We start from the raw sequence: 23,775 nt of genomic DNA on the forward strand, positions 1-23,775 counted from the left end.
CCCATTGTTACTTTTTAAATGTTAAATGCAAAGAGGTTCCTCCTCTCCTCTAGTAAATTCTATATATTTTATATATTTAAGCAAATTAAGTTTTATTGCGGTTCCTTCAAATGAGTGATATCTAGAATGTAAGTTCTCACGCACAGGGCCCTCTCTCCTAGTATTTTCCTTACATAATTATGTAATTTTGCAAGTTTTAATTATGTAAATTTGTTGTTTATATTTACTTAATTTTGTACTACTGCTATTTTGTCCTCTTGTATGTTCTAACCCCATATTTACGCCACTGAGGAACCCTTGTGGAAATTTATATAAAGATAATAATAATCTCTAAATGCGGACCTGAGACTAAAAAATAGTTTGTGCACCCCTTCTATACAGTATGTAGAAAAAGGAGGAGTTCCTTAAACATCTCACTATCATAAAATATAATTAGGGCAACAAGAGGGTGGGTACAGATTATTGGGGTGGTGGCAGATTATGCTGAGGCCAATCAACCTTATCTGAGCCATATTAAAGACTGGGGAAAGTGACTGCACAAACCAATAGCTTACTATCCCAAGAAACGTCTGTACCAGGGCCTGAGTTTACTCTTGGCAGTGTACTCTGTACGTATGTACTGTAGGTGGTGACATACTTTGAAATCATATAATATAATTTTTCCATTTTTACAAATATTCCAAAGACACATTAAGAATAATGCTCATTTATTATATTTTCACTTTGTATTTTTATTACAGCAAAATAGATGGATATAGACATTTTGCACAGAGAATCTTAATGTACTGCGTATTTGCATTTATTTACATTACTGGAGCTGTCTTACATAATGCTTTCTTAGCTGTACATTATCACAACAGACTCCATTGCAATAGTGCATCTGGCTTCCAATTTATAATGTAGATCACTCATTTTTATGTGAAATAAGTTTTGAGCAAAGCATCCCTGTGGCTTTCAAGGTCACACCTTATTTTACAAAGCTCAGTATGATGCCCTTTTAATTAAGTTAGTGTTGTAATCTGGTAATTTTGTGTATTGTAGAATTAAGTAATTGATTTATTCTTTTAATATTAGGTTTTGATTGTAAAATATATCTCAAGAAAATATTTCAATATACAATATAACAATAAATAAAAAAGCCTAACATCTAGCACATGAAACAGTGTGCATAAAAGAAAAACATATCCATGTTTCATGATACACAAGTGAAAACCAACATAAATAGTGTGGTAGTAATAGCAGCAGAAGAATGCTGAAGAGCAAATGGATATCTAAGGAACAAGAAATTACAGGAGCACTAGATCGGAAGAGCTAACATGCTGCGTCTCCTAAGTGGAACTCCCAGTCCACAGCAAAATGTATAGAAAAAAAACAAACTGCGAGAAATTCAGAGTGTACCGGAAAACCTTATATAAGTATATCCAGGCAATACAAGTTATAATATATATAACGTTCCCAAGTAATATATATATTTTTTAAATTATTTTTTAAAAAAAATCCCCAGTGGGTCCGGCGCTCACGCACCTGTGATTTTTTTTTATGGGGGGTATAGGGCAGGAAGCGAGTTAAGATATGTCAGCATCTCCCAGTCCCCGGACAGTGTGTGACATCATCACACACTGTCCCAGCAGTCAGCAGAGCAAGAGGGAGGAGCCCCATCTCTAAACCAACACAGTTTAGGTAAGTATGCCGTGTCAGGGGGAACTTATGTGGTGTCTGGTGGGGTCTTATGTTGTGTATGGAGGGGACTTATGCTCTGTCAGGGGGGAGGGACTTATGCTATGCCGGGGGGGCTTATGTTGTGTCTGGGGGGACATACTCTGTTTCAGGGGGGGACTTATGCTGTGTCAGGGGGGGTATTTATGCTGTGTCTGGAGGGACTTATGCTGTGTCTGGGGGGGGCTTATGCTGTGTCTGGAGGGGCTTATAATGTTTCTAGGGGCTTATGATGTGGCTGTGGGGGTGGTGTGTTAAATGTTTTATTATAATGTATGTAGTATATACTGCATGCTAAAAATTAAGAGGCGATCAAAAACCTTTAAAATATTTATATATATAAAAGACAAAAAAATAGAAGTGCCACACATAGTCTCTAATATATAAATGCTTAGTGGCGTCTGTCTGTCTGTGTGTGTGTGAAAAAAAAAAAACAAGTTGCAGCGCCACCTGCTGGGCAGAGTTATACACTGACTTACTAAATTCTTAGTGTGTGTGGGGAAAAAAATTCAAAAAGGGCTGAAATTTGGTAGGGCTCAAACTCATTTTCGTGAGGTAATTTTACCTCATGAACACACATGTGTAGAGGCGTGCGTTAGTATGTGTGTGTGTGTGTGTGTGCGGAAAAAACTATTTTCTCAGAAAGGGCTCATCCAATTGACCTGAAATTTGGTATACTGACATTATTTGACAAAAAAATTAGAATAGTGAAGTCAGTTAACTTCCATCATCCCCCCTTCCCCCGTGGGAGGGGTAGTAAAGGCTAAATTTACGAGTTGAGGGCTCAAACTCATTTTCGTGAGGTAATTTTACCTCATGAACACACATTAAAAAGGGCGCTTGCGTCGGGAAGTAACGATCTTCCCCTGAGGAGGCCTGGGCTAGGCCCAAATGCATGACAAGAACCTTTTTAAGACCTTAAGTATCTTGATTTGACTAGAATGCATGAGTATCATGCACGGGTTAACTTGTATATTATAAGAGAGAAAAAAATCTCCAAGTGATAAAGACAACACATAAGAGGACTCATATCATACAGACGTCTGGGGAATGATAACATCAGATAAGCTGTTTATTATTTGAATTTTGGTATGAGGCTATTCCACCTGTACTTTCACTTGGAGATTTTTTTCTCTCTTGTAATACACTATGTGTGGCGCCTCTATTTTTTTGTCTTTTAGAAATACCTGGGCACTTGCAAATTGGTGCTAAACAATAAGGAGCTGCCTACTGCATAAAATTGTATGTTTAATTATATTCACACTTTGGATGGTGTACACGTATTTTATACCTTTGGTTTGGATTTGCTAAAGTCCTTGTGGTATCACAACCTTTTCATTAAGCGCCTATTGCTTATTTCTCTTTGTTTATATATATATATTTTGAAGGATTGTGGGAAATGTGCACAGCTTAATGTCCGCGTGCCACGTCGCCGGCAATTGAATTTCCCCCATATTGTTACTTTATGAATAAATTTGTTTGTAGTTTAAAATTTCATGTCATTTTCTCTCATCATTATTGAGCTTTATTGAGTTTATCTTTAAGGGTTTTTGAGTGCCTCCTAATTTTTATTAGAGATGCTCGGGTTCGGTTCCCCGAGAACCGAACACACCCGAACTCAGCAGATCCGAGTACTGAGCCATGCCGGCTCGGTACTTTCGCGTGCCCTCGGAATTGAAAACGAGGCAAAACTTCATTGTGGCATTATTGGATCTCGCAAATTTTGGATTTTATAAGTACCGCCCTCCACGGCGGTCCAGCGCCATTTCACAGAGGGACACAGAAGGGGTAGCACAGTTCTTGCCAGTCTCTAGTGCAGTTGGGCAACGTCATAGGTAGAAAAGAAGAAGGAGGGGTAGCAGTGTTCTTCAAAGTCTCCAGTGACATTCAGGAGAGCTCCATTGCTCCATTGCTAATTGTCATTGCTGAAATAGAAATATGTCTGTTAGGCTTGTTCTTCTAAATCTGCAGTGACATTGTACTGTGTTATATAGGTAACACACAAAGAGGAGAGCTCCATTGCTCCATTGCTGATTGTCATTGCTGAAATACAAATAATAGGGCTGGCAGTCTTGGTGTGAATCTGCAGCCACATTGTACTGTGTTATATAGGTAACACACAAAGAGGAGAGCTCCATTGCTCCATTGCTAATTGCCATTGCTGAAATAGAAAAAATAGGGCTGGCAGGCTCGGTGTTCTAAATTTGCAGTCAAATTGTACGGTGTTATATAGGTAATGGACAAAGAGGAGAGCTCCATTGCTAATTGTCATTGCTGAAATAGAAATAATAGGGCAACGAGGCTTAGTCTTCTAAATTTGCAGTCAAATTGTAGGTAACAGACAAAGAGGTAAGCTCCATTGCTCCATTGCTAATTGTCATTGCTGAAAAAGAAATAATAGGGCTGGCAGGCTCGGTCTTCTAAATTTGCAGTCACATTGTACGGTATTTTATAGGCTACACACAAAGAGGAGAGCTCCATTGCTAATTGTCATTGCTGAAATAGAAATAATAGGGCTGGCAGGCATAGTCTTCTAAATTTGCAGTCACATTGTACAGTGTTATATAAGTAACAGACAAAGAGGAGAGCTCCATTGCTAATTGACATTGCTGAAATATAAATAATAGTGCTGGCAGTCTTGGTCTTCTAAATCTGCAGTTACATTTTACTATACCATAGCTCACTCAGAAATAGGAGAGGTAGCAGGGTTCAGTGCTGAAACAGAAATTGTAATAATATGGCTGTTAGTGGTCTTAAAAGTCTCCAGTGACATTGTACTGTGCCATAGCTCAAACAGAAACAGGAGGCGTGGCTTTGTTCTTGTCACTCTCCAGTCTCAGTCATGATGATACTAATACCTCTACCTCATGTGCTAAAGCCTATATTCAAAGTGGTTTTAAGTCAAGGAAACAAAAATGTAAATAAAAAGCTTGTACCTTTGTAAAGAAAAAAAAACCTCTCTAATAAAGGTGAAAGTTTACTGTAGAAAAACATAAAATTGCCAACATGCCATTCTACCCAAAATATTACTAAGCATACCAGCATCAGCTAGCTACCTTCTCTCAGCAAGATCTCAGCACCTGCAATCTACACTGTCATCATATTCACCCTCATCAGTGTGTACATCAGTGTGTACATCATCCTCAAACAATACTAATTCATCCCCGCTGGAATCCACTACCACAGAAGATTTTTGGGCAATTCTTTTAGACCAGACCAAATGTCAAAATGTTGTGCAGACTCATCTGCATCACCACTGGGTGTCTTAGGAAAGCTAAGTTTTTTCCTAGCAGCAATTTCCAGAGAAACTGAAGGAGGAGACGTCATTGTGTCATGTACCACTTGAGCTGTCAGCTTGCTGACCAGGAGCTCATTGCATCTCTTGAGATCTGGGTCAGTTGGAAAGAAAGAGAAGACATAGCTCTTAAACCTAGGATCAAGCACAGTTGCCAAAATGTAATGATCCAATTTCAAGATGTTGATAACTCTTGGATCCTGGTGAAGTGAATAAAGTACTTAATCTACAATGTCACTCACCGGACTGTGAGTGCCATTTCTCCTGTGTTCAGGAACCGTGGCCGTCCGCTATCCTGAGGGTCTGCGCATGTGCAGCCCTTATTAAACCTTCAGTACCTGTTGCTTTTAATTGATTGGATGATCAGGCAACCCTCCCTATTTAAACCATCTGTGATCATTACCTGGTGGCCTGATCTTGGAGTCTCATTCCCCATGAGCCTCTGAAGGTGTTCCTGTGTTTTCTCGTGTATTCAGCTCCAGCTGATTCCCATCTACTACGTTTGTGGTTTCCAGACCACTTCAACTCTCCTGTGTTCATCGTGCCTGCACTCAGCTGATTCCTATCTGCTACTGCTGCCGGATTCCAGTCCACCTCTACTCTCCTGTGTTCATCGTGTCAGCTCTCCACTGATTCCTATCTGCTTCTACTACCGGATTCCAGACCGCCTCTACTCTCCCGTGTTCAGCGTGTCTTCCCTCCGCTGCCTCCGCTACTACTGCCGGATACCAGACAGCCTCAACTCTCCCGTGTTCATCATGTTTCCAGTTTTACTTACTACTGCTTCCTGAGTATTGCTCCGTTGATACTGGTTACCTGCCGTGCGCTGCACCAACCGGATTACTGCTTCCATACTCCAGTGGTTTCTCCTCCTGCCGGCGTTCATCCGTTCAGGTATCCCTGCACGTCTCACTGGCAGCCTGCTCTCCTGAACCACGGTATGCATACCTTCCATTGACTTTGCTTTTGTATTGCATATCCGTCTGGACTGTGTTGTGTTCATCTCCGGAGTCTTCTATCTACTGAAGCTATTGTGACTATTGACTTTGTGTCCTATTACCTGGATCGCTCTAGTGACTTTGTATACTTCAAGCAGCGCTTGTCAGTTATTATTGTATTGTGGATATCATCGTTGGATCAAGTTCTGTGTGCCCCGTGTATCCTCTGCATTACATTCATCTCCTCGTGCCCCTCCTCACATATATATAGCAGTGGTACAACTTGCTGACGCAGACCACTGACTCCTGTTTCCCTGTGACACCAGTTTCTAGTATCCTCTCACATAAGCATTTCTACAACTTGCTATACGCAGACCACTGACTTCCCCGTTACCTACTTGCACCTGGAATACATTCCTTCACTATAGACAGTGGTACAACTTGCTATACGCAGACCACTGACTCTCACTACCTCCTCGCTACTCCTGGACATTCCTCCTCACTATAGCAGTGGTACAACTTGCTGTACGCAGACCACTGACTCTCCTCACGTTTACTTGTCCATCTGGTTCCTCGTGTACATTCATCTACTCATTACCAGTTGCTGCTAGTCATAGACTTTCTTTGAGCATTCTCTCACCATCTGCTGATTCTCCTGTTCCGTTGTCACCCTGCTACCAGAGAACCATAGTACCAGCTATATTACTCTGGTAAGTACATCATCTGGTGATATCCTGGGCAAAGACTCCTAGTGCCCGTGACAACTGCGCTGGACTAAGTACATTCCCCTTAAATTCTATTCTTATTGCAGCTGCTGCATTCTCCTACATGCTGTTGCAGAATCCTGAAAAAGACCCTAAATATTTCCGGTCACAGACAGCATCTCCTGTATGTCATTGTCATTTTTTTAAAAAGTTCTGTACCACCAAGTTGATTGTGTGAGCAAAACAGGGAATGTGATGGAATTCCCCCCCTGCAATGCTCTAACAATATTGGTGGCGTTATCAGAAATCACATATCCTCAGGAGAGTCCAAGCAGGATAAGCTATGTTGCAATGACATCCCTTAGTTTTTCAAACAGGTTGTCAGCGATATTACCTCTGACCAGGGGAGGGCAGGCAAATTTCAGCCGGGGGGCAAGACTTGACTCAGCTGCCTGTTTTAATGGGAACAAAATGCAGGTGGTCCAGTGACCCAGCCCAAAGTAGCCCACTATGGGACTGGCCCGGGGGGCAGATGTTCTCCTGCCCTCCAGCCCAGCCTGCCCCTGCCTTTGACCTGTGCCTTGTCTTGTCTCTGATAATCACCTCTCACTCCCGCCTTCGTGAATTCTCCCATGCTGCTCTCGACTTATGGAATTCCCTACCACGCTCAATCAGACTTTCCCACAGCCTTCAAATCTTTAGATGCTATTTGAAAGCCCATCTCTTTTTTAGAGGTGACCCTCACAACTATCCCAACCTCCACTCTGAGCCACACTCGCTCCTCTTGTTTCAGCTGTGCCCTCTTCCCTTTAGAATGTAAGCTCACTAATGAGCTGGGTCCTCCATACCCTTTGTTTTCATGTCTCCATTCATTTTGTCTACCTTGTCTGTTTTTGTTTTATGTATGTCTTGTTTTATGTATGTCCTTGTCTTCCCTACTGTGCGGTGCTGTGGAGCACTGTGGTGCCTTACAAATCTACGATAATAATAATAATAATAATAATAATAATAATAATATGCCTCTTAGTGAAGCAGATGATACACAGAGTAGCCTGCCTTTGACAAATGTGATGTTCTTGGGTACATGCTGCTGCTGGTGAAGGTGAATCACCAACCCAGTGGGCTGTTACAGTCATATAATCTTTAGTTTGCCATGTTCCACTTGTCCACATATCTATGGTTAAGTGTACAGTGGGTAGAATGTCATTTTGTAGCCCAATAATTACATTTTTACAAACCTTCTGGTAGAGGTGAGGAATAGCTTTACTAGTAAAATGGTGTTGTGATGGAATTTGGTAACGGGGACAGAAGACCTCAAGTAACTGTCTAAAACCAGCTGCATTAATAGTGGATGTTGGACGCAGATCTAGTACTAGCATAGTCACCATGGCGTCTGTGATCCGCTTTGCGACTGGGTGACAGCTTTCATACTTGCTTCCTCTTGCAAATTATTGTTTAACAGTCAATTGTTGTAAACTACTAGTAGTCTTCTTCTTGTTCTGCTTCTGGGTTGAAGATCCACCCCCAGCAGCAGCAGCAGGAGCAGCAGCAGTAGCAGTGGGCCTAACGCTCAAGGATTCTTCTGAGGAGTCCTGTGTAGGGGAGGAGTCATCTAGTCTTAGAAACTTGGATACAGGACTAACTACAATCACTTGTGAGGATATTGATGATGAAGGTGTTGTGGGTGTAGATTGCAGGTGTCAGGATCTAGCTGAGAGAATGGAGGTAGTTGATGCTGGACTGCTTGTTGTTATTTTTTAGCATAAGTTTCTGATTTTCACAAAAGCTTTCCATGAACTAGCTTCAAATGGTGTAACATGGATAAGGTTCCTAGATGGTTAAGGTCCCTACCTCTGCTGACTGTAGCTTTACAATATTACAAATGGCTAGACAACTGTTGTCAGGATTTGTGTAAAAATAATTCCACACATAAGAGCTGGATTGTTTGGTCACTGGCAAGAACTGCTGCAGTATTTGTTTGAAAGTGAATGAAAATAATACTGTGACCTGTGAGGTGGTCAAAATTGACTGCAAATGACTTTAAATTAGTGTTATTGAGGTTAATAATAATGTAGGGGGAAGGGGGACAAAATTATTTTTTAGTACAAAAAAATAGGAATTTTAGAAAAAAATAGGAATCCAAAACGAAAACCTAAACATGCAAAAGAGGTTTTGCGAAACCAAAACCAAAACACAAAGTTAATCCAGATCCAAAACCATAACACAGGGGTTAGTGAACATCTCTAATTTTTACAGTGTATTTATCTTTGTATGGGGTTGCATAGCCCCTAGAGCAAGTCATTTCTTTTATACAGTTACACTTGTGTTTCATTATCTTACCATTTTCAAACATATAGATATCTGTGATTATTTTTATCACACATTTTTGCTTACTATATACTGCGTGATCTGTGTTGTGTACTGTATTCACTAATTATTTTCCATATTTCATGTACATTTTCCAAACAGGTTCCAACATTCTAGGATCCATACTAAAATTCAGTACCAGGTTGTGAAAACTACAATAACAGGTAAGTGAGAGCAACACTATTTTAATACATAATGGGGTGGGCCAAATTAAATTGCCGTTGATGTGGCGCGCGGACATCATGCTGCATGTATTGCCTGCAATTACGGTAGAAACTTCTGTTAAAAGCTCCACTGCAAAGTGTCTCACGGACGTTCTAGAGATACTTTGCAGCTAATTGAATTCCCCCCATTATGTCATGTGCAAAAGAGGCGCAGCCACAGCCCATGTTGGCCACGCCCCATCACTATGTGGCCATGCACCTTTTGCTGCATTGCGCATCCCTTCTTCTGTGTTTGGAGGGTGGCCCAGAAAGTTGCTGTACTAGGGCCCCAAATTCCTCTTGATGGCTCTGACTGTATATTGTGAACTGGAAGGGGGGCCTGTTACCATCTCCTGGGGTAGATGGTGTTTATAGCAGCCGGGAGATATCACAGAAGTCCAAAGGTTTCATGCCACTTGCCTCAGCCAGTTTTATTCAGAAAGTAAACAAAAGAAGATTCCAAAATAAACACCTTGCCGTCTGGCTCTAACTAAATACTGGTCACTCCTGACAAACTAAGAGAAAACAAAAACAAGTTTCAGCATAGTTTCTTACAGGCAGATATCAACTTTCTCTCGCAGAGACTCTTTTGCCACATCCAGCAATCCTTTAGGGTGTCTCCCATTTAATAGATCAAACGGAGAGAACCCTGTAAAGGACTGAGAAACTTTTCTAATGGCCAGGAACAAATATGGCAACAAATAGTCCCATTTTTTCTCATATCTGTCTACAACTTTTTGAGCATGGTTTTTAAGGTTTTGTTGAATTTTTCCACCAAACCATCAGTCTGGGGATGATATACTGATGTCCTGCGGTGAGTGACTTGAAACAATTTTACACATTTCTTTCATGATTCTAGACATGAAGGGGATGCTTTGTTCAGTCAGAATTTCTTTATATATTCCTACCCGGCTGAAGACATGCACCAATTCTCTAGTTATCATCTTGGTTGAAATATCGTGCAAGGGGATTGCTTCAGAATAGCAGGTAGCATAATCCATTATTACTAGGATATACTGATGCCTCCGAGCAGACTTTAACAAGGGTTCAACAAGGTTCATGGCTATCCTGTCAAACGGGACCACTATAATAGTCATGGGCAGTAGTAGGCTCCTGAAATGGGGTCTGAGAGCATGATTCTGTCACTCTGGACAGGATGAACAATAATCAGACACCTCTTTATGCACCCCTGTTCTAAGTTTTCTGCTGTTATGTAACTATGAGCTAAGCCTAACATGGTTCTATATGATCTGGGAACTACCAGTTGTTCTTCACAGCCTCACTATTTTTTGTCATTTGGTACAGAAGCTCATTACCTTTACTAGGATGGGGTCTCTTGGTCTCTTAATTGCTCTAACACAAACAGTTCTTTCCTCACCTCAAGATTAGGCAGACTTTCAGTTCTGGCTATAGCTTCTTCTGCCCCCATAGGAGGTGCCTCATTTCAGTCCTCATCATTTTCCCAGCCATACTAGCAAATGGAAACAGCACAGTGAGTTAACAGTACACACCAAGTGACAGCAGTGCAATCAAATGGCACTATACCCATCACACCTGAGACCATACAGGATTCCCATAACTTCCAAAAATGGGGACAATCTCTCCCTATTGTCTTGAATGCCCAGCCTGTCTCAGATACAGCAATCTGAACAGTTGGCCGTGACTGGCGTCACCTTAGTTAATTAACAATGAATACACCATTTCTGCTACCACGAAGGATTTATCATGGTGTCCTTACGTTTACCAGAACCACTTATTAATGTTTCACATACCCATGTAGCATGAGCCTCCCTGGGCTTTGTAAGTCCACAAAGAATCACAAAGAAATATGCTAGATTAAATATGTTTAATCTAAAAAATATTTCCAAGGCTTATTTACAAAAATTAATAACAAAGACATAGAAAATGTTGCACTAAAGAGTTTCAGAAAATAAAATAGGAAATAAAATCAGACTACTACTTACGAGGTAGACTGGCAGCATGTGAGGGAACACAATAGAAAAGAATAGGACATTTCAGTCTTGATAGACCCCTCATGAAATGCACAATCATATGTTTAAGGCGGAAGATTTTAAACTATTTCTTGTAGGCTCTTCACCACCACCATAGGAATTTAGCTGTCAATAAAGACAGATTGATCTCCCAAATGTCACAGGGCTTTCTAAGTGAGCTGAGATCGGAATGTCAATAGGACCTTGAAGTCTCACCTCTGCTCGTTTGTTCGGCTTGGCTAAGTCTAACTCCTTTGCATACACAAACTACTTTATCTGTCTCTGGGCCTGGCAACTTTCACAAGACCATTGACACTTGACTAGGTCAGACTCAGGTCAGTTAACAAAATACACTTTGAAAGGTTACATAAAATTTTCACAGTGTTATACATAAATTCAACAGAAAATAACAATCAGTCACTAGATATGCTACATTTTGTCACACCTATTATGGCATTATGCACTGCGTAAGGGACCAACCTGACCTAAACAACCCACTAACCTCAAAAGGTCTCAATTTTTACTTCAGCAGTGGCATAATACCGAGTGTCACCATGTATACAAGTTACACCAACAGTTGTTCGCTGCCATTTTGAGGAATTTACTAACCCTGCTTTCACAAAGGTAATTACAAGTCTAACAATGTCTCTATCTAGTTTTCCTCCATTTAAATTATACATATTTGTTTTTCTGGCTCCGCCAGAGGTAAAGCAGTACATGCAAACCCGGTAAAGAAAGACATTCTACGACATTCCAAAGCAGCATCACATTGCATGGGTTCTTGCATGACTGGACAATTAGTGACAACATGTCCTGGCATACCACACCTAAAACATTTAAGCACATAGGGCCTGATTCATTAAGGAAAGTTAAGCAAAAATAAGCAAGGCAAAACCATGTTGCATTGGAGGGGGAGGTAAATTTAAACTGTGATGCAATATTTATAGTCAGGGTGGGGCATGTCCTAGATAAATTTTAAATTTCAGTGTACAGATAAACTATCAAGTAAAAAACAGACAGTATTTTCCTAATGTGCAAAATAATAAACTCATTTGCACCCCTTGCATCGAAACATGGTTTTGTCCAGAAAACTTAAGAAAACTCAATTTTTTGCTTAACTTAATGAATCAGGCCCATGATTGTCAAGTCTTTTGTGTGACCTTCCTGGCCTCATTGACCAGTCACTAGGCCCAATGCCAACAGTCTCTTCATTTTTAAAGCTTCTTAACTGCCCAGCACCCTTTTCCCCCAAAACAGTCTGACCAGGTAATACTGAAGTACACTGTCACAGGTCTAGCGGGAGCTGAGGTGAAACCAATAGTTGCTCTGCTGTGAGATAGCTCTCCACCATCTCGACCAACTTGTCAGCAGTGTGAGGATCTCCATGTGTCACCCACTTGCACAAAACCACAGGGAGAAACCTCAGATACCAGTCCATAATGACTCTTCCCACCATCTGTGCACCAGTTAATGTCTCAGGCTGTAACCACTTCTAGGTCAGGTGGATAAGGTAGTGCATCTGTGAGCAAGGTGAATTGTCCAAGGAGTAAACTCAGCGGTGCACACACTGCGCTCAAACAGTGTGACTCCCAGGCAAGTCAATGTTTCTGATTTTATTTCTTCATTGTCCCAAGTGTCTCCTGCGCTCAGATCAAAACAGGCTTTTTGAGGCTTTCTGGGCAGAAAAGGTGCCAACAGGCAAGCCCACTGTTCTTTGTGCCAATCCTTACGCTCCGCGGCTCCTTGAAAAGTAGTAAGATATGCCTCCACGTCATCAGTAATAGTAATTATTTGCAGAAAGTGGCTAACTTGTATGGTACTGAAGTTAGACGCTAAACTAGAGGACACACTTTTAGGCACTGCTTCAGCTGTTGTACTACCTCTGTTAAGGTTACGTATTATTGACGCTGTTGCCTGCAATTTTTCTTGATAGCTGCTTGCTGCATCCTGTTGGCATCCTGGCCCAGCACCTTCACACATGCTCCCTCTCTGCCCAGCACATTCACATATGCCCCCTCTCTGCCCAGTACCTTCACACATGCCTCCTCTCTGCCCAGCACCTTCACACATGCCCCCTCTCTGCCCAGCACCTATACACATGCCCCCCCTCTTACACTGCAGCTTCAATCTCACACACACTAGCTCTCCGTCACAATACCCCTTCCTCTTACCTTTTTCTACCTCTTGTGACTCCAGGAACAGACAGTGTGCAGGAGCTGCAGCATTTGTGACTACCATAGAGTTCCAGCAGCCTGCCTAACACCGTGTACCATATGACCGCTGCGGTCACATGACCCTGCTACCATAACACCAGCCTCTCCTGCGACTCGCGGCACCCGACTCCCCCCTCGCATGAGTCGCGCGCACGCAGGGGGGTCGGGTGCTGCGAGTCAGGGGAGGGGCCGCAATTTTTTTCTTTCTTGTCCCCTCCCCCAATCTGGGCCCCCTGAGAACAGTTAGGCCCTAGACAGGTGCCTAGGTTGCCCTGATGTATCCCAGCCGTTTTTCCCCAGGACATGTAACACGTTGTAAACAGTCTCTGCAGAGTATCACTCCTGTTATTTTATTTTCTATGCTGGTACAGGCCTGCTGCTGCTTTCAACATGCGCAGATCTTTTCTTGCAAGCTTTTTCACTACCAAGTTGTGACCAGGTAGAGGGCCTGGTACCATCTCCTGGGGTAGATGGTGTTTATAGCAGCCTAGAGATTTCACACATGTCCAAACGTTTCCTGCATCTGGCCTTAGCCAGTTTTATTCAGAAAGAAAACACAAGAAATCTTCAAAATAAACATCTTGCCGTCTGGCTCTAACACTGGTCACTTCTAACAAACTAAGACAAAACAAAATGAAGTTTCAGCACAGTTACTTACAGGCAGAAATCAGGCTTTCTCGCACAGAGAATCTGCAGACCCTGTCCCGAGGGAGTGAAAGACTGACGGAGCTGCTTTGCAGCCTTTTACTAGCACCACTTTGGTGTAACACCCTATTACCAACAGAATCACTGGTAAATTGGAAGACCCAGTTTTTGGGTCTAATGGATGGAGACCGCCCTCACTCTCCATCTATAACTCAAGGACCCTTTTCTGGATTTTCAACAGGCCTACAGCCCTTCAGCAGCTTAAGCATAATAATATCTCCCTTAAAAGAAGCAGGTTAGGAACCTAGGTGAAACACACCTGCCCTCAAACACTAATACAGTGATATATATATGTGTGTGTGTATGTGTATATATATATATATATATATGTATATATATATATGTGACAGGATGGACCGCCTATGCCACCCTGTCTGTTGTTGCTGGGAACCGTCTGGGCTTACTTTGCCACCATTCCCTTCCGTTATCCCAAATGCACCCAGTTGCCGCAGTAGGAGGGGCTTACACGAGCTGCCACCACTGGACTCCTTACCGACATCCAGTACCGGGTTTCTTCTGGGTAACTGACGCTGCTAGCGTGTCTCGCTGCTGATGTACCTGGGCTGGTACTCCTGACCTATTACTATGGATCAGGGTTGCTGTGGATCGATCCCCCCCTGGCCTATCACACTGACCAGGGCTGCATGGGTAGCAGGCAGAGCAGTGGTTTTGGAAAGCTTGGGTCCTAATCGGCAGGTCACAGGAATACAGCAATATTGAAGATGTTTTCAAGCAGGTCTTTGAAGCAGATGTTTATTTGCTCTCACACACTGGTTCAAGGTACTAGTGTGATCAGGTCAGATGAAAATCAGAAGAACAAGTTTCAAACACAAGCTAGTGCCTTTTATACAGTTCAGACACAGGCTATTTTTAGCATCGGGATGTACCCTATTTACACAAACATAGATTTACATGCGTTGAAAAGCTAACAAAATTTGCGCTTATCTATGAAATTCACTCTGGACAAAAGGCCACACAGTAACGACCCCCTGCTGGGTTTTTGGCCAGAGCAGGCATGACACCTCATCACAAAACTTTGTTAGCAATTCCTGCTACCAGACTCCCTTCCACATATGCCTAATTGGAGGTTTCCACTAGCAACCTTACAAATTCCACACAATGACACTTCCATACAAAACACATCCCAATACACAAAAGACCTCCATCCACAAAGGCCTATTGTATCAGATATATACATCAGAAATAAGGCACATCCTTTAGTAAGGTTAGAACAGGAAAAACGAGTTTCTACCCTGGTCTCAGAAATAACGAATTCCTATCTCAGAATATATACAATATAAAAAATAAGTGCATATGCAATTATATAAATAAGCGCCCTGCGCTATTTCCTTTAAATAAATTCATACCAGAAGTTATTTACCAGTGATCCAGTCACACTCCTCCCCCCCCCCCTTGTCCATGTGGCAACCAGGCTGCCATGTCCGACGATTTGGCTCCTGGTCCGCAGTATCCTAGGGTTACCAGAGGTGACCCGGAAGTTTTGGCTCTTCCTGCCGAGACAGTCCATCCGCATTGCTGTGAGCCTTTCCTTGCTTGTGAATTATGTCAAAGTCATAAATTTGAAGTGCAAGGCTCCAGCGCAACAAACGTCCATTTTCCTCTGAGGTGTGTTGCAGCCACTTTAAAGGATTATGATCAGTCACTACAGTAAAATGTCATCCATACAGATAAGGTTGTAACTCCGCTGTCACTCACCGGACCGTGAGTGCCTCTTCCCGGACATTTAGGAACCGTGGCCGTCCACCATCCTGAGGGTCTGCGCATGCGCAGCCCTTTTCTATACTTCAGTGTATACCCCTTTAACTTAATTGGCAGATCAGGCAACCTCCCTATATTAAGCACCTGTGGTCACCACCACGTTGCCTGATCTTGGAGTCTCATTCCTCATGAGTCTCTGAAGGTGTTCCTGTATTACTCGTGTATTCAGCGCTGCTGATTCCTGTGGTTTCCAAACCACTTCTACTACTGTGGTTCCATACCACTTCTATCATCAACTGTATCATCATGACTGTTTGCTGATTCCTATCCGCTGCCTCCGTGCACTACAGTCTTCTATACCACTTCAACGTTATTTTATATCTATGTGACTGTTTGCTCATCGCTATCCGCTGCCTCCGTGCACTCCAGCTTTTACCTCACTCACCTGCTTCTCATCAAGTCTGTTTGCTGATTCCTATCCGCTGCCTCCGTGCACTACAGTCTCCTGCTTGCAACTCGCCTGTGTTCAACATCGTGACTGCCAGCTGACTACTATCCGCTGCCTCTGTGCACTACAGTCTCCTGCTTGCAACTCGCCTGTGTTCAACATCGTGACTGCCAGCTGACTACTATCCGCTGCCTCTGTGCACTACAGTCTCCTGCTTGCAACTCGCCTGTGTTCAACATCGTGACTGCCAGCTGACTACTATCCGCTGCCTCTGTGCACTACAGTCTCCTGCTTGCAACTCGCCTGTGTTCAACATCGTGACTGCCAGCTGATTACTATCCGCTGCCTCCGTGCACTATAGCCTCATCTCATCTTTGCTGTGACTTCCTCGAGACTGCCGCTTTCATTACCATCTGCTACACTTCGTGATCAACAGCTCCTGCCCTGCGCTGCACTCCTGTTTCCCATCGCTGTTGGCTCCTGTGGTTGCTACTGGTTACCCCCGTGTGCCGCTGAGTCCTGCTGCGGTGGTCAACGCTATCGTCCATCTCCTGCTGATCCACTCTCCACGCCTTCACGTGTTCCACTGGTCTCTACCCTCCTGTCAGCATTGGATTTGTATCTCATCTACTACCCTCTGCTGGATCATCTCCATTCTCCTGGGTCCCCTATGAGTCCAGTTCCACGTGTTGCTGACTCCTGTGGATTCGTGTCCCTGTTGGTCTACTCACCTGTGCGCTGCACCTGCTAGACCGCTGCTTCACCTATCCAGGGACTTCCTATCCAGTCGGCCTCCAGCCGCTCAGGTACCGCTGCAATCCCATCTGACTGCTACTGCTGAACCACGGTATGCATACTTCTCATTGACTGTGCTGTGTATTGCATATCTTGCTGGACTGTGTTTGGTTCTCTCTGGAGTCTGCTGTCCGCTGAGTCTATTGCCATCATTGACTGTGTTATCATTGTGCTGGACTACTTCAAGAGACTTTCTAGATTGCAGACCTGATCAGTCATTTATATATATATATATCTATATTGTGCATATTACTGTGGATCGTGTATAAGGTGCCTGTGTATATCCTGTGCTGCAGTCTTCCCCCGTGCACCTCCTCACATATATATTCAGTGGTACAACTTGCTGATGTCAGACCACTGATCCCTGTTTCCGGTATCACCTGTTCCATTATCCTCTCACATAGCAGTGGTACAACTTGCTACCGCAGACCACTGACTACCTGGATACCTCCACTTGGATTCCATTCCTTCACTCAGACAGCGGTACAACTTGCTACCCGCAGACCGCTGACTCTCATCACCTCCTTGTTTCTGTTGGACATTCCTCCTCACTATAGCAGTGGTACAACTTGCTATCGCAGACCACTGACTACCTTCACGTGTCCTTGTCCATACAGTTCCTTGTGTATCATTACCTCATTATTACCAGTGTTGCTAGTCATAGACTTTCCTGAGCATCTCATCGGCCATCATTTCATGTTCCGTGATCACCCAGCTACCAGAGTACCCTATTACCATCTACATTGCTCTGGTAAGCCTACCATCTGGTGATCCCTGGGTAAAGACTCCTAGTGCCCGTGACATCCGCGCTATCTCCTTTAAATAAATTCATACCAGAAGTTATTTATCAATGATCCAGACACAATATATATATATATATATATATATATATATATATATATATATATATATATAAAAAAATATATATATATATATATATATATATATATATATATATACAGAGAGAGAGAGAGAGGGAGAGCAATACATAAATAGAATTACCTTATAACAAAAGAATTATCTTTAATTGACCTATTGTATAAGTTTATTTCAATTAGTGGTGCAGTGCACAGATGTATATCATTGAAAAAGTACTGACTTTTGTATTGGAAATAGATTGATTTCAGATGTAGAAGGGATATGTTGGACGAAATTTGTTTTTGTAAGAAAGGAAATCCCATGCTATTTAAGTCTTTTCATGACTGTAACCAGAACATCTTTTTAGCTTCATTATACAGCAGGATGTGGTTACCTTTTTATCTTGTGTCTTAGAGAGATAGAAAACCTAACAGCAAGTAATTTAGGAAATCACAGTTTGATGTAAATTTTATTAAGTTTAAATTTAGTTAACTTCAAGTTTAGAGAATCTTTTGCATCCTGGTGCTAAAACATTGAATGTAATATCTCTGATTTTCGGTGCCAGTTAGGATCAGGGGACCGGGGTACCCCCTGCCAAAATTTATATCAGAAACAGTATATAAAGAGCCCTCTTTGACCATGTAATGTAGTATACCATCTGAACTTCTGGAAGATCACTACTAACTTTAAAAAGTTTGTAAAGTCTTTATAAGTACTCTTGAGCAATAAACATCACTGCTTGAAGATTCTGCCTGATGCCTTTTGCCGGCTGTATCTTGTGACCAAGATGCAGCCAAGACCAAGATAAGAGCTTACCTTTTAATCCGTTCCCCAGCATCTCTGTGTCAACACTATGCTTGCTACCCAGCAGTGCTGATCCATAGTAAGCAGTCAGAAGGTTCCAGCCAACCCACAGCAAAGAGGTCATATAGCAGTGATACCAGCTACCCAGAAGTAAGCGGTTCTAGGTGCACATGAAGAAACCTAGCGGTGGCAGCGAGATTCTCCTTCAACTATTGTGCAGTTGGCATTTGTAGTCGACAAGTGTCTGGTGGCAAGGTGACACCAGTAGGAGTGGTCAGTAACAGTTGGTTACTGATACTGATGGTGAGTAAGAAATCCAGATAAACCGTGCAAGAAGAACATGCCTTCTTCTTCTTCCCCCCAACAGACCAGGTGGCAAATTAAACCCATCTGGTAACACCTCCCATTACGATATCATAGAAATTTGGCTTAGGGAGTTCACAAGAGGTTTTATATATTAATGTCTAAAAAACATAAAACAAATATCATCACCAACATTTATTTATATAGCACCAGCAAATTCCGTAGCAGTTTACAGTTGGGAAAAAACAGTAATACAACAATACTGGGCAATACATACATATAGAGAGGTAAGACGGCCCTGCTTGCAAGCTTACAATCTATGGGATATATTCAAATTATACATAACGTAGATACATGTTTCCAATACTTTATGCACTATCAATTGAATAATGTTAAGTGAAGCCATTTTAGCTGAGGGCACTTAAAATGCATGGATTATGTTTTTCAGGTCCTTACCCATTAGGGGTTAAAGTTGTTTTAGTCCCAGCCAATAGAATCCATGGGGAGTGGTTTCAGTCACCTCATTAGAAACTCCCATGGGCTTCTAGATCTTTCCTTCCCGCGATTTCACGGATGAAGGAGCTCCCTGGAGACAGATAAGATCGTTTTATTGCTTTCAGCTTTTCAATCTTTTCTAACTCCCTGTTTTCATCATTTTTCTGTTTCAGTTTATCCTCTGCCTTATCCTTCAACTTCTTTCCGTTTTCTCTTCCTTCATTTATTTTCCTCTTTTTCATTTTCTTTCCTTCCCTATCTCCTTTCCATTCTCCCTTTCTCCTCCCCCCCCCCTCCATTTTCCCCTGTATTTCTCCTTGTCTCCAAAATGTCCAGACCCAGGAGATCAGCGGGCCCCCCTGCACGTTTGTCAGATGGGTCGCAGCTCCCGGCTGGGAGTCTGCGCCCGCCTGTTACATCATCCAGCTCTGCCCCCACTAGTGAAGTGCTGGGTGCGCTGCCTGAGAGCGGGCGTCCCAGCGCAGTGAATGTTGCTGAAGGGGACTCCCCTGTCACTGGGTCTCGGCGGAGATCCGGGCAGGGGGGGAGGGGCGGCTCTCGCAGGTCCCGGGCTCCAGAGAGATCAGTGGCGCTGGCTGCCTCAGGGGACGCCAGCGCTTCTGTGCAGCACAGTCAGCAGAGGAGGAGATCTCCTTCTCCTACCTCTGCTAGGTCCAGCCAGTCCTCTCTGCCTCCTCGCTCCCCACCTCCCAGTTTGGCAGGTCAGGTCTCCCCCAGGGCAGCAGGGGGGGGGGGAAGCTTACAGGCCCTGGCTTTCTCTTACAGTTCCCCTGTTGGTCATTAAATGATAGCTGTCAATGAATTAAATTTGGTGTCACAGTATGTCTCTGGCTCTGCCACACATCACAGACCCTGGTTACACAGCAGCAGTGGTGACAGTATCCCTCAAATTAATAGGATCCCCCCACTTATGCCTGAGGGATGGATCAGGGGTGGAGTGCGCCCTCATATGGCTCACAATGTAAGTTTTCAGCCCATGCTACCTTCTCAATTACATGCACCCTCCCCACCTCAGGCCGTGCCCCCTATACAGTACAATTTCATATCTCCAATACAAGCTGCTAATGTTCCTCTGCAGAGGCTTCCATATAGCGATTCCATCAATGTTGGGGGTCATCCCTCGGCTCTGGTTCAGTCTGGGAGCTTTCAATAAATGCCAAACATAACGCTTAGTCCATGGGCAAGACCAGCAGTAACACAGGTGGAAGCGCCCCACGGGAACCCGCCTCCCTGGTCACTACCATATCCTCCTCCTAATCCAGAAGGGGTACAGCGTGCAATGCAGAATTGGATGGCACCGTATCCACCTCCTTATGTTTCAAGTTATGGCCATGCTTCAAATGCAAGCATTACAAATATACCCGTCCCTGATCTTAGTAGCCCCCCCTTTTGCGTGGGTTCCTCGCAAGATCTGGCCCGCCCACCAGCCCCAGGTTTTTCCTTTGGTACGCCTGTCCCGATAGAGTCGTTGAACAGTATTTCAGGAGTTAGGGTTAACCAGTCAGTTGTGTCTGAAGTAGCTAACATACATTCTGTTTCAGTGACTGCAGTATCTGGCGGAGGGGCGCCCGCGCCATTGCCAGAAGTTATCACGGTGACGGGGAGCTCTGCCTTACAGACGGAGCCAGCGGTGGATTCGGCCTCAAGAGGAGAAGCATCAACCCAAGCACTTGTGTTACCAGGGACATCTGCGCAAAGTGGTGAGTGTGATTCTATTTTGACACATCGTTCACATACACGTAGTCCTCCTTTAGCTACCACTAGCGAAGAATCAGATGAGAAGGTCAGGGTCCGTGCAAGCTTTTAAAAATCTTAACAGAGCATTTAGCGAAGCCCGCTAGGGTGACCCCTTCAGGCATAGCACCACCCACGGTGCTAGGCGGTCCTATGGTACGATGCGACAATACAGCATTGTGGCGTTGAGGCGTGCGTCACAGTTCAAAGGATAGGATTGACAATGGGTACTATGTCGATTTGTTTATGCTCACCTCTGCAGCCAAAAAAGAATTGCTGGCTGCCTGTGGGAAGGGAGGAATGGGTGAGGAAAATTATAGAACGTTCCCAAACTGGTTGAGGGGGTATTGTATATTCTCTGCCATCTATGTGGAGTCTAGACCGGACACGAGGGCGGACGTGTGGAGGTACCTACACCTGATTAATGATCTGTGGATTAACGCGGGTGGTACAATTTGGAGACGTTACGATGAGAGTTTTCGTAGCAAGGCAAACAAAATGCATACTATCCCATTTGGGTGTAAGGACGTTGAGTCATGGATGGCGCTGATGCTGCCAACCGAAGATGCTATGCCTCCTGTAGTGCCTAGGTTTCAGAGCCAGGGGAGGCGTAGTACTCCCCAAAACAGTAAGAACAGATGTTTCGCGTATAACAATGCCTCGTGCGGAAGGGGTGACTCTTGTAGATATAGGCATGTATGCTCCAAATGCCGAGGCAGTCACCCAGCTAAGGACTGTACCAGGCAGTCATCAGGAGTGGGCAGGGGCCGTAGTGCGCCAGGAGGTGCTAACTAAGGGGCCATCCCCTATTGAGTTAAAAGTTCTGGATAAGTGGCTTAGTTTTTTCCCAGATGTTGTTCAAGCCCAGTGTCTATCCCAAGGTTTTCATTATGGTTTTCAGCTCCCAGTAGTAGGAGAAATTAGGTCTTCATCGGGCAGGAATCTTAAGTCAGCAATCTTGCTTCCTGAAGTGTTGAAGGATAAGGTCATGAAGGAGGTTAGCTTGGGTCGTATGATTGGGCCTTTTGATTCCCCCCCAATTCCTGATTTGATAATTTCCCCTGTAGGAGTTGTCCCTAAGAAGGCTGCGGGTAAACACCGTCTAATACAGCATTTATCTCATCCTCCCGGTTTTTCAGTTAACGACGCAATAGATGTTAGCTTCAGTTCAGTCAATTACCAGTCCTTTGAGGAGGCCTTGGCTTTAGTTAGGGGCTTTGGGTATGTTGAAGTCGTATAATTGGATGAACGAAAGTATATTGGTTTAATATTGATTTGCCGTGCGTATTGCGAAGCGCACGCCACGTGTTACGTGTCGTGGTGCGTTCGCACGGTAAAATACGCACGCACACACCCGCATTACAACAGTTAGTTATTTATATAATTTCATATTGGTTCTGTTACACTGTAATTCAGGAGCAGATAGTATTCGGTTTATTATTAGTCTATATATATATATATATGTATGTATATATATATATATATATATATATATATATATATATATATAGTGATTATATGTACATTGTAGTGTTATTAAAGGTTTAGGTAATAGGAAAGGTGTCATGCCTGATATCATATTGAAGCCCTAATCATCAGCAGCTGTCTGGTGCAGTCGGCGAAGAGATCGCACATTGCATACTTTAGTTATTGATATTAGAAAGTAAACCTTTGTATGATACTGGCTATGAAAGGAGCAGACCCCCTGGAGAGAAGACCCCCCACCTTTGGATTCCTTAGATTGAATCAACCTATTACCTGTCTGGCCTGGACCCACCCAACGTCTGGACCTATAGAAACAATCTACGTCATCTCTATTGTTAACAATGAAACACTGACTGTATATATATTAGCTGCATCTCACTGGGGCCTCAGTCAACTCTGACACAATATTCTATACAGAATATTGTCCATCGGGTCCCGTGGTTGCGCAGCGTGCGCAAGCGATTGCAGCGGTATGTATGTATTATCTTTTGGTATTGGCTGTGCTGTACTGTACTTTATCATGATATAATAATGTATTGAATTGTTGACTATTTACATCTGTTAAAATAAATCACTTTGTGCTTTGGACACACATACAATTGATTGGGCAATGCTTATTTTAAAACGATAGAATTACTTTAACAATTTGGGGCTCTTGAGTCAGGAGTTACGTTACCGGCAGGTATGCAACGCTTACGATATTCGGTTCCTCAACAAAGGGTGGATTGACGGACGCGTCGCATAAAGCAGGAAAGAACGTAATGCGTCTAATACCTGTGGTTCACTGTGTGTTGCGAAACCGAATGTCCATTGTTGCATAGACTGAAGGAACGCTAATTTGAATCTAGGGACAAGAAAGAAAAGTGTTTCTTTTTATTGTCGTTTTGCGTTTTAAAGGGTATTGCATTGCCTAGTGTATGTGTGCTTCCTGTTTAGCGTGTATGAACTTCCGGTGTTGTTACCACGTGTTTAAACAATCAT

The 23,775-nt window shown here is 43.3% G+C and overlaps 1 long non-coding RNA gene across 1 annotated transcript in view; it reads left to right on the top strand.

Moving 5' to 3' along the window:
• LOC142107758 (uncharacterized) overlaps positions 1-23,775 on the top strand; it is a 52,033-nt gene that overhangs the window by 12,683 nt on the left and 15,575 nt on the right. The window contains exon 2 of the long non-coding RNA XR_012680009.1: positions 9,123-9,184. This is a non-coding gene — a long non-coding RNA (uncharacterized LOC142107758). The remainder of the gene's footprint in view (positions 1-9,122; positions 9,185-23,775) is intronic.

This window comes from Mixophyes fleayi, chromosome 1, assembly GCF_038048845.1.
Source record: "Mixophyes fleayi isolate aMixFle1 chromosome 1, aMixFle1.hap1, whole genome shotgun sequence".
Classification (NCBI taxonomy): Eukaryota; Metazoa; Chordata; class Amphibia; order Anura; family Limnodynastidae; genus Mixophyes; species Mixophyes fleayi.